At 43.0% G+C, this 9,004-nt stretch overlaps 1 long non-coding RNA gene across 1 annotated transcript; it reads right to left on the reverse strand.

Annotated features, from left to right (window-relative positions):
- Positions 1 to 201: 201 nt before the first annotated feature.
- On the reverse strand, positions 202 to 4,376 carry LOC127533132 (uncharacterized). The gene is made up of 2 exons (XR_007940829.1): positions 2,573 to 4,376; positions 202 to 2,493 (listed from the first exon to the last, which is right to left on the reverse strand). It is a non-coding gene; the product is annotated as an uncharacterized LOC127533132 (long non-coding RNA).
- Between the last annotated feature and the right edge of the window lie 4,628 nt (positions 4,377 to 9,004).

The following is a 9,004-nucleotide window of genomic DNA, read 5'->3' on the forward strand; positions in this document are numbered from 1 at the left end:
AATATCAGGTTCTGCCAGGAGGTTTGTGATCTCAGAGGCTGTGTCAATCTTGCGCAGATCACTCAAGCAGAGTCACCACCAAACACAAATGCATGTCAGTCTGAAATGGTTAAAATATGACGAAGTGTCTTGTCTAAACTAATATACATTACATGTTGGATATTAGCAGCAAATATGTTACAGAGATTCAACAGGCAGGTGTTGGATTGTCTAAGGATAATTTTATTTACAGCACACAAAAGAACCACAGCTGGAAATGACAAACTTTATCCTGAAACAACAGGTGCTTTACCAAGCTCAGGTATCAACAGAGCTCCCTAATGGAGCTGAGGAACACTAGGACTGGACTGATAAAACAAAATTAGAACTGATTAACCTGTACATGGTGTGGCAATGCTACGAGGGCTAAATGTATTTTTCTTTTTTGCCCAGTGTCCGACAACACCACTGGGGGAGTTTCACCCCCAGATTGATTTAAGAAGGACCACTGCTCCAATATAGAAACCAAGGTCGCACACGGGCATGACAGACACTACAGACTGGCGTGATTCCAATTACAGTATACCAAAATAGAATTTAATATAAAAAAAATAAAAAAAATCACAATCCTTCCTCTCTAAAAACCTCTTGGTGTCAATGCCACAAAATTCCTTAATGGTAAGTGGCACAATATTGACCTGATCCTCCAAGACGTAGTTAAGTTTGCCATAGAAATTTGACCATAGACACAGGGCTGAGGGCTTACCAGGCGGGGATGACCAACTGAAGGGGAGAGGAAGGGTCCGGATATGACACACCACACGTGGAAAAAAAACAAAACCATGGAGAAACACCCAAGCGCACTACTGCAGAGGGAGTGAAGGGACCACCACCACCAAGGGAAAAATCAATCAGCCACACATTGTCTGACCCAACAGCTCCTGTCCAAGGGAGAGAGAGAGCAAACTGTTAGTCGCCAGGACAGGGGCAAAAAAAAACAAACAAAAAAAACACACTCCAACTACTCCAGCACCACCAATGTTGGGCCCAGAGGTCACCACCAAGGTCAGTTACGCCACCGACTCACACACCAGATCAATCAAATTAGTCAATGAAGAGAAAAATAACAAAACCTAAAAGAAAAACAACCCAAACAAAGACAGACAACAACCAGAGGAAAATAACAAAAAATAAAAGATAACAAATCAGGAACAATGACAAAAGAAAAATACAGGACCACAGAATCTAGAAACAATACTAAGAAGTCTAATAATAATAATAACACACACTGGCACCAAGATGGCGCCAGTGTGTGTGGCAGGCCGTCTCTCGCTCCCAGTTTTGTGTATAATTTTATTGTTGTTAACTCCCGGCACTCAACAAATCAAGTCGCTGCTCATGTATGATCGCCAAACACTGCTGGATCTTCGTTTGTCTGTGAAAGATCTAATTACGTCTGATCGTGGCAGACAGAATTTTCTGCCTCCGCATCTGTCAGTTATCCCTGCTCACCTGTACCGGGTTTCGGCTCCGCTCTCCAGGTGAAAACATCACCATCGCCGCGATAGACGCGGCGGTCGTCTGGTGAAGTTGAGGGCTTGGCTGATGCACTCTTCTGCTGTTTCCAGGACGCTGCGTGGGCTGTCTCCTCATGTCTGCATTTCCCGGCATTTCCTGCATCCTGTGAGCACCTGACTGGTGTCTGTGGTCAGCTCGGATGAAGTGTCCCGGCCTCGCCGACCCTACCCTCCCCGGATCAGCTTGCGGGGGATGATTCTTCTGATCCTGAGGCCACCGTGTTGGGCTCCCCAATTTGTCGGTCCCCAGGTTTCAATTCCAGCTAGGATAAGCTTGGTAAATGCCAGATCACTGGCAAACAATACTTTTATCCTGAGAGATTTCTTCAGCTCCCGTGATCTGGATTTCCTTTTTGTGACGGAGACATGGCTGAATGTGGGTCAGTCCAGCGCCCTGTCAGAACTTTGTCAGGGTTCGAGACGAGAGCTCAGATGCAGGGAATGAACGAGCACACCAGGAAGTATGAATAAAGAGGATTTTATTGCCTGAACACGGTAGCTAGCGGACGGAAGGCTAACTAATAACAAGTGAGAAGGCTAAACTACACTCTACTGCTCCTAGAGGCAGGAGGAAAACACAAACAAAACCCCATGGGGATAAAGGCTTAACTGAACTAAGGTACAGAGTACTCGAGAAACTGAAGGCAAAAACGGTTAACAAAAAGGGAAGCCAAATGGCTTGTGGCATCACTCATACGAGGCATGGAACGAAACTAATTACTCACAAAAACCAAAATGGTACGATAACAAAGTCCATTGACACTAGAGACGCTCGGACTGGGCTCCAGCTGGTGATTTTCCAGGGGGGGACAATAGCTGGCTGTGGGTGCTGGATGGACCGGAGAAGGCGGTAGAAGGTTTTCCGGAGGGTCTTGGAGGAGTCTGGACGTTGGTTTAGGAGTCCCAGTCGGCAAACACGTGGCTCAGGAAACAAGAACTACGGCAGAGAAAAAGACCAGAGTTACTGCAGGCATACGAAGGCAAAAACTTAGACTAAAGACACTAGGAATGATTACAGGTTGCGTCACGATCCAGCGTAGGAGAGTGTGTGGCGTCTGCTCTTGTAGGTTGAGGAAGTGGCGCTGATTGGCTGGAATCACATGATTCAATAATCCACTCAGCTGATTACAACCAGCTCCAGCTGTGAGCTGCAACTGTCACGGCCAAGTGGGGTATGTCTCTCAGATTGAAGCCTTTAAAATAGAATTAAATTGGATAGTTTGGATTACAATGATTAAACCTGACAACGCCACCTAGTAAGGGACTAGGACCCATTTAAAAGAGGTTCTTAACCCAGAGGTGAGCAGTGCATAACAACAGAGGGTAAAACAATTCTTTTCATTCCAATAAATTTATTCATCTAAAAAATAACATTTAAGAATAAACAATAAAAAATACCAATAAAAAGTTAAGAAGCTAAAAATTCTTAAAATCAAGTCACTACGGAATGGGTGACCACTGGACTCGTCATGCGGGGCCTTTTCTTTAGTGGGGGTTGAGGGGGAGCTTCTCCAGTCCTCAGGGGCCACGGTGCTGCGTCTTGCAATCACGCAGGCTCTGGAGCCTGGGAGAAAGAGAGGATCTGCCAGTGGGGGAAGTAATAACAGGACCCACACGTCTCCCTCCCGTGTGTAGCGACTCACCGGGTCTGGGCGGCGATATCCGAGCCGCCCAGTATGCCGCAAACACGCGTTGAGCACTGCCGTGCGTTCCAGACCTGGCCCCACTTTACGGCTGCTGTGCGTCTCTCTCTCGCTCTTCGGTCGTCCTGTCTCTGTGCTGGTGCTGTGCGCCCTTGTTTCAGCCTAGTAGTCCGCCCTGGTGCTCGTCATACACCGCCGCTCTTGCGCGGTTATCTATCGTGCTGCCCCTTGCACGCTGCCGTTCCCCGCTGCTTCTGCCGCCCAGTACTGCCTGTTCCTCTGCTCTGTCTGCTTCCTGCCGGCTCTCGCCGTGCTGCCTCTGTTTGCCGTTGATCATCTCTTTTGTTTGCTGCCACTGCCCCAGATGCTGTCCTGCGTAATCAACTGATTGGCAGCAGGTGCGCTCAGCCAATGTCCACAGTCTGTTCCTGGTACACAGCTGCAGGTAGTGGGGGTGACCTGAACTCAATTAAAAAACAAAAAGAATATACAAAGAAAAACACCACCGCAAAACATGCAATTTGGCAAACTAACAGAAATCAAGCAATAATTTCACAGCAAAATATAAAGAAACCACACACCAGATAACCATGCAAATAAAGGTAATCACAATAAAGAAAAGGCCATATTCCCACACAACCACACAGACCAACACCTAGGCTGAATCCCAAACCGCCCCCTACACACTATCCCTACACACTACCCCTCCATTTGCGCGTTCCCGCGGAGGGTCCTCCATATTAAGGGCCGTCCCAAACCGCGTAGTGCGGAGGGAGAGTGGACTGTTCAGCCCTTAAATAGTGAGTCTGCATCGATGCTCACTCTCGACAACTTTTTCAGGAAGTGCAACGTCGAAATGGAGGAGGAAACAACATATCGATGTAAGTTCCACATGTGTCCATTATTTCTCCCACGCCTTTTTCACACTGACAGAACATCACAAAAAGAGTGGTGAAAAAAGATAAAACAAAAGAAACAAATCTTCTCTGCTGACGTTTGATTTAATTGTGCACCCCCTGACACCTTAAAATTTGAACACAACTGACAGAATTCATTTATTCATTCATTTGTTGGATTTGAAATGCCAGATAATAGGATTGGAAAACATGTGGGATGACTTCAAATTATTTGAAGCAGAATGTAGCCCCTACATCATTGCCTGCAACCTGTGCCACAGCGCTAAAGCCATGCACAGTAGGCGTCTTTGTGTTACCATGGCAATGACGTCTTCTGTTTTCCGGTGAGGCGACAGGGTGTCCCATTCCTGTCAATCGTATTTATACCCTCCCCCTTCAATTAAAGTGCCCTCCACAGCTGCGAGTGTGGCTTCTTTTGGAGTGACACTCGGTAGTGTAGGGGGAGTGTGTAGGGGGCTGTTTGGGATTCAGCCCTAGAGACGGGGAGAAAAGAGGAGGGAAGGAGGCACTAGGCAGAGCCACCAGTGGCTGGCCTGACACTTTTACCTGCCGGTTGCTGTTATTTCATTTTAACTCCCCACGGACATCGGGCCGAGGAGGAGGAACGGCGACTGTCTATAAAAACAGCTATAAATGTAAGCAGCACTTCCTACCGTCCTCCTTCTCCAGCTTTGAGCTGACTTTCTTTGAGGTGGGTCGCTCTAACCCAGTGCTGTCTGCTGTCATCTACCGACCTCCCAAATACAATAAGGACTTTTTGAATGACTTTTCTGATTTTTTTAAACTGGAATTATGACTAGCTATGATTTTAACTTGCATGTATGTTGCCCAGTTGCCCTGACTCAATCTCTAGTGATACAGAGAGACTCAGTTCCTGGTTTTGGTCCTCTGCCAAACCATCCTGGACTCTGTGGCTCCATTAAAAACCAGACAGCTTAAAGCTAAACGTGAACTTTGGTTCAATGAAAAGACTCGTGCTGTCAGACAGGAGTGCCGCAGAGCTGAACACAGATGGAAGAAGGATAAGTTACAGGTGTCTCCTCAGATCTTAAGAGACTGCTGGCGTCATTACCAGACCACTGTCAAAGAGGCTAAAACTGAACATTTTTCAAATATTATCATGCTGAACCATCATAACCCGTGTATGTTTTTCAAGACCATTAATTCTGTTCTAAATGCTCCTAAGGTTGCCTGTTTTGAAGCCTCTCCTGAAATGTGCCATGACTTTTTAGACTTTTTTATTGATAAGGTGGCCACTACAAGGGCTCTCATCGTAGCTCCTGTCCTCGACCACTCTGCTTCTATCCTCTGTTCTGCTGTTCCCCGTTCGGCTGTTTTCAATCAGTTTGAACCGGTGACTCTGTCGCTTTTGGAAGATGTGGTTCGCAATATTAAGCCTTCGGGTTCCTCCCGTGATGTTTTCCCTTCTCGATTTTTCAAAGAGGTTTTCTCTTGTATAGGGTAGTGGGCTCTTGCCATTATTAACAACAGTCTGTGTTCTGGTGTGGCTCCTGCAAATCTTCAACATGCATTGGTGAAATCTTTGATTAAGAAACCTGGTCTTGATCTGACTGTGTTATCAAACTTTAGGCCTATTTCTAAGCTGCGTTTTATGTCAAAGATTCTGGAGAAAATTGTTTATGCTCAGGTGCAATCTTTCCAGGACAAGCATGATATTCTGGAAGTTTTCCTGTTTTAAAACTTTTCACAGCACAGAATCAGCATTGTTAAGGGTTTTTAATGACATCCTCTTGGCATGTTATTCTGGTGATCATGTGATTTTTGTCCTGCTTGATCTTACCGCTGCCTTTGACACAGTGGACCACCACATTTTACTATCTCATTTGCAGCATCAAGTGGGCATTTGTAGCACTGTGTTGATATGGTTTAGATCCTATCTGACAGAACATTTAGTGTAAGCCTTGAGGATTTTGAATCCTCCCCTGCTTCCTTGTCATGTGGGGTCCCACAGGGCTCAATCTTAGGACCTTTGCTGTTCTCTTTATACTTACTTCCCCAGGGATCCATTCTTAGAAAGCATGGTATCTCCTTCCATTGCTATGCTGATGACACTCAGATTTATGTTCCTTTAAAGAGGAAGGATGCTTTCTCTGTTAAACTTATGAGGGGCCGTACAAGACTTAATTCATTCTCGTCCTCTCACACACATATTTTCTCTCATACTCACATACATTCTCCTTTCACACACATACATTCTCCTTTCACACACATATATTTTCTCTCATACTCACATACATTCTCCTTTCACACACATATATTTTCACACTCTTACACACATACATTCTCCTTTCACACACATACATTCTCCTTTCACACACATATATTTTCACACTCTTACACACATACATTCTCCTTTCACACACATACATTCTCCTCTCACATACATATATTTTCACCCTCTTACACACATACATTCTCCTTTCACACACATACATTCTCCTTTCACACACATATATTTTCACACTCTTACACACATACATTCTCCTTTCACACACATATATTTTCACACTCTTACACACATACATTCTCCTTTCACACACATATATTTTCACACTCTTACACACATACATTCTCCTTTCACACACATATATTCTCCTCTCTCACGCACACACACATTCTCCTTTCACATACATATATTTTCACTCTCTCACACACATACATACTCATTCTCCAGGGACACAGGAAGTCCCTCCTTAAGAAGGAAGTCCACATTTAAACAGGAAGTGACTCTCAAACCTGGAAATACATGTGCCTGCTTGGCTTATCCTTACCAGATATCAAACACTGAAACTAGACAATGATGCGATTCAAATTCATCCTATTTTGCCTGTTTTTCATTTTGGGAGTGAGTACCGATGAAAATGACCTTAGATTTTTTTTCAACAATGTCTTACAATGTATTGAACGACTGCATGGAGAAGCTACAGATTGTTATGTTCATGAGAGACTACATGGTGAACTTCGTGAGCACATTCAGACTTTATCTGGATTTCTCTCAATCCCAAGATTTGTGGAAGATCCAAGAAATAGAGAAGCTGTCAATACACTACAGTCCTTGTGTGGATTTCTTGATTTTTTGCTGACTGCTTCTGAAACCAGACAAAGAACCAGGTCTGAGAACAGTCATGTCCTGTTGCCACCATCTCTCCTGAGTGGACATCAAGGCAGACCTCGATACAGCATTTCAAGAGAGCAGATCTCTCATTTAGTGTCCCTTGGAATGAACTGGCAAAGCATTTCAACATGCTTGGGAGTAAGCTGCCGGACTCTCTACAGGCACAGACAGCGGCTTGGCATTCAGCCTCTGACATATACAGCACTATCAAATGACAACCTAACAAGAGTTGTTGGTGAAATTCTTCAGTCTACCACAAATACAGGTGAACGATATGTACATGGGAGCTTGAGGTCACGTGGGCTGCGTATTCAAAGATGGCGTGTTAGACAGAGTCTACGAGAAATCGATCCTATTGGAAGGTCCCTCAGAAGACGCCACACAATTCGTCGAAGAATTTACAGTGTTCCAACCCCAAATCAATTATGGTGAGTAAATTCCCAACATAACATGGACTGAGTTAGCCTGTTATAGTCCACTTTGATATGGTGGAAAAATTATTAACAAAAAGAGTAGACAAACACCTGATATCAAGTTTAAGTCCAGAATTCACAATTTTAAGTCTGCAGCAAAATCAACTGAGCATGAATGCAAAAGAGGTCAATATTAAGAATATGTGTGTGTGTGTGTGTGTGTGTGTGTGTGTGTGTGTGTGTGTGTGTGTGTGTGTGTGTATGTGTGTGTGTGTGTGTTACCTTATTATGGAGAAGTGAGAGTGCCAAATTACAAAAGTAAAGGTATAAAAGAAAAAGCAAATAAAAAACGAAAAATAAATGAATCCATAAATGAAGAAGGTAATAAATGTTGAAATATAAAGACAATTTAGTACAGTAATTAAAAAAGAAAAAATGTGCTTGTAAATAAAATAAAAAATACTGTGACTATACAAAAGCAGTATTAATTGAAAAAAGAAATCTATAAAAGAAAAGGCTAATAAGAGCAGAAATATAAAGACAAATAAAAAATGTGCTTTAATAAAGCAAATTAATTTAACAATATTATCAGTACATTACCATTGCTTTTGAGATTTACTTTATTGTTGCTTTTACTGCGCACATTAAACACCACATTGTCATTGCTTTAATCATAGACAATGATCTTTATTATGTCTATGGCTTGAACCGCTTACTTTTTTCCTTTTTTTTAAATTTGTCTTTATAATTCTGCTTTTATTATCCTTTTCTTATATGGTTTCATCTTTTGATTAATATTGCTTTATGTTGCAACATTATTTTTTATTTCATAAATTCATCTCTCTATTCCACTTTTTTTTTTTTTTATCTTTGATACATTTATTTTTGTAATTTGGCACTCTCACTACTCCATCCCTTATTAGTGCTAAATCTTGGGACTTGTGACATTTTTCCCACACATAATTTACTGTAATTTCAATTTCTCATAGGCACATTGATGGAAACCACAAGCTTGTGAGATGGAGGATGGTGTTCCATGGCTGTGTTGATGGTTACAGCCGAACAATCATCTACTTCGCTTGTCTAGACAACAACAGAGCTTCTAGCGTTTTGTCACTATTCATTGCTGGTGTTCAGAACTTTGGATTACCGTCCAGGGTGAGATGCGATCATGTACTGGAAAACACTGGCGTTGCCCGTTTCATGCTTTACAGGAGGGGAATAAACAGACATAGTGTTATAACTGGCAGGTCAGTTCATAATCAAAGAATCGAGAGATTATGGGCAGAGCTAAATCGAGTAGTGTCATTTCATTTTGTTAATCTTTTCAACTTCATGG

This window comes from Acanthochromis polyacanthus, chromosome 1 (assembly GCF_021347895.1).
Source record: "Acanthochromis polyacanthus isolate Apoly-LR-REF ecotype Palm Island chromosome 1, KAUST_Apoly_ChrSc, whole genome shotgun sequence".
In the NCBI taxonomy this organism is placed as follows: Eukaryota; Metazoa; Chordata; class Actinopteri; family Pomacentridae; genus Acanthochromis; species Acanthochromis polyacanthus.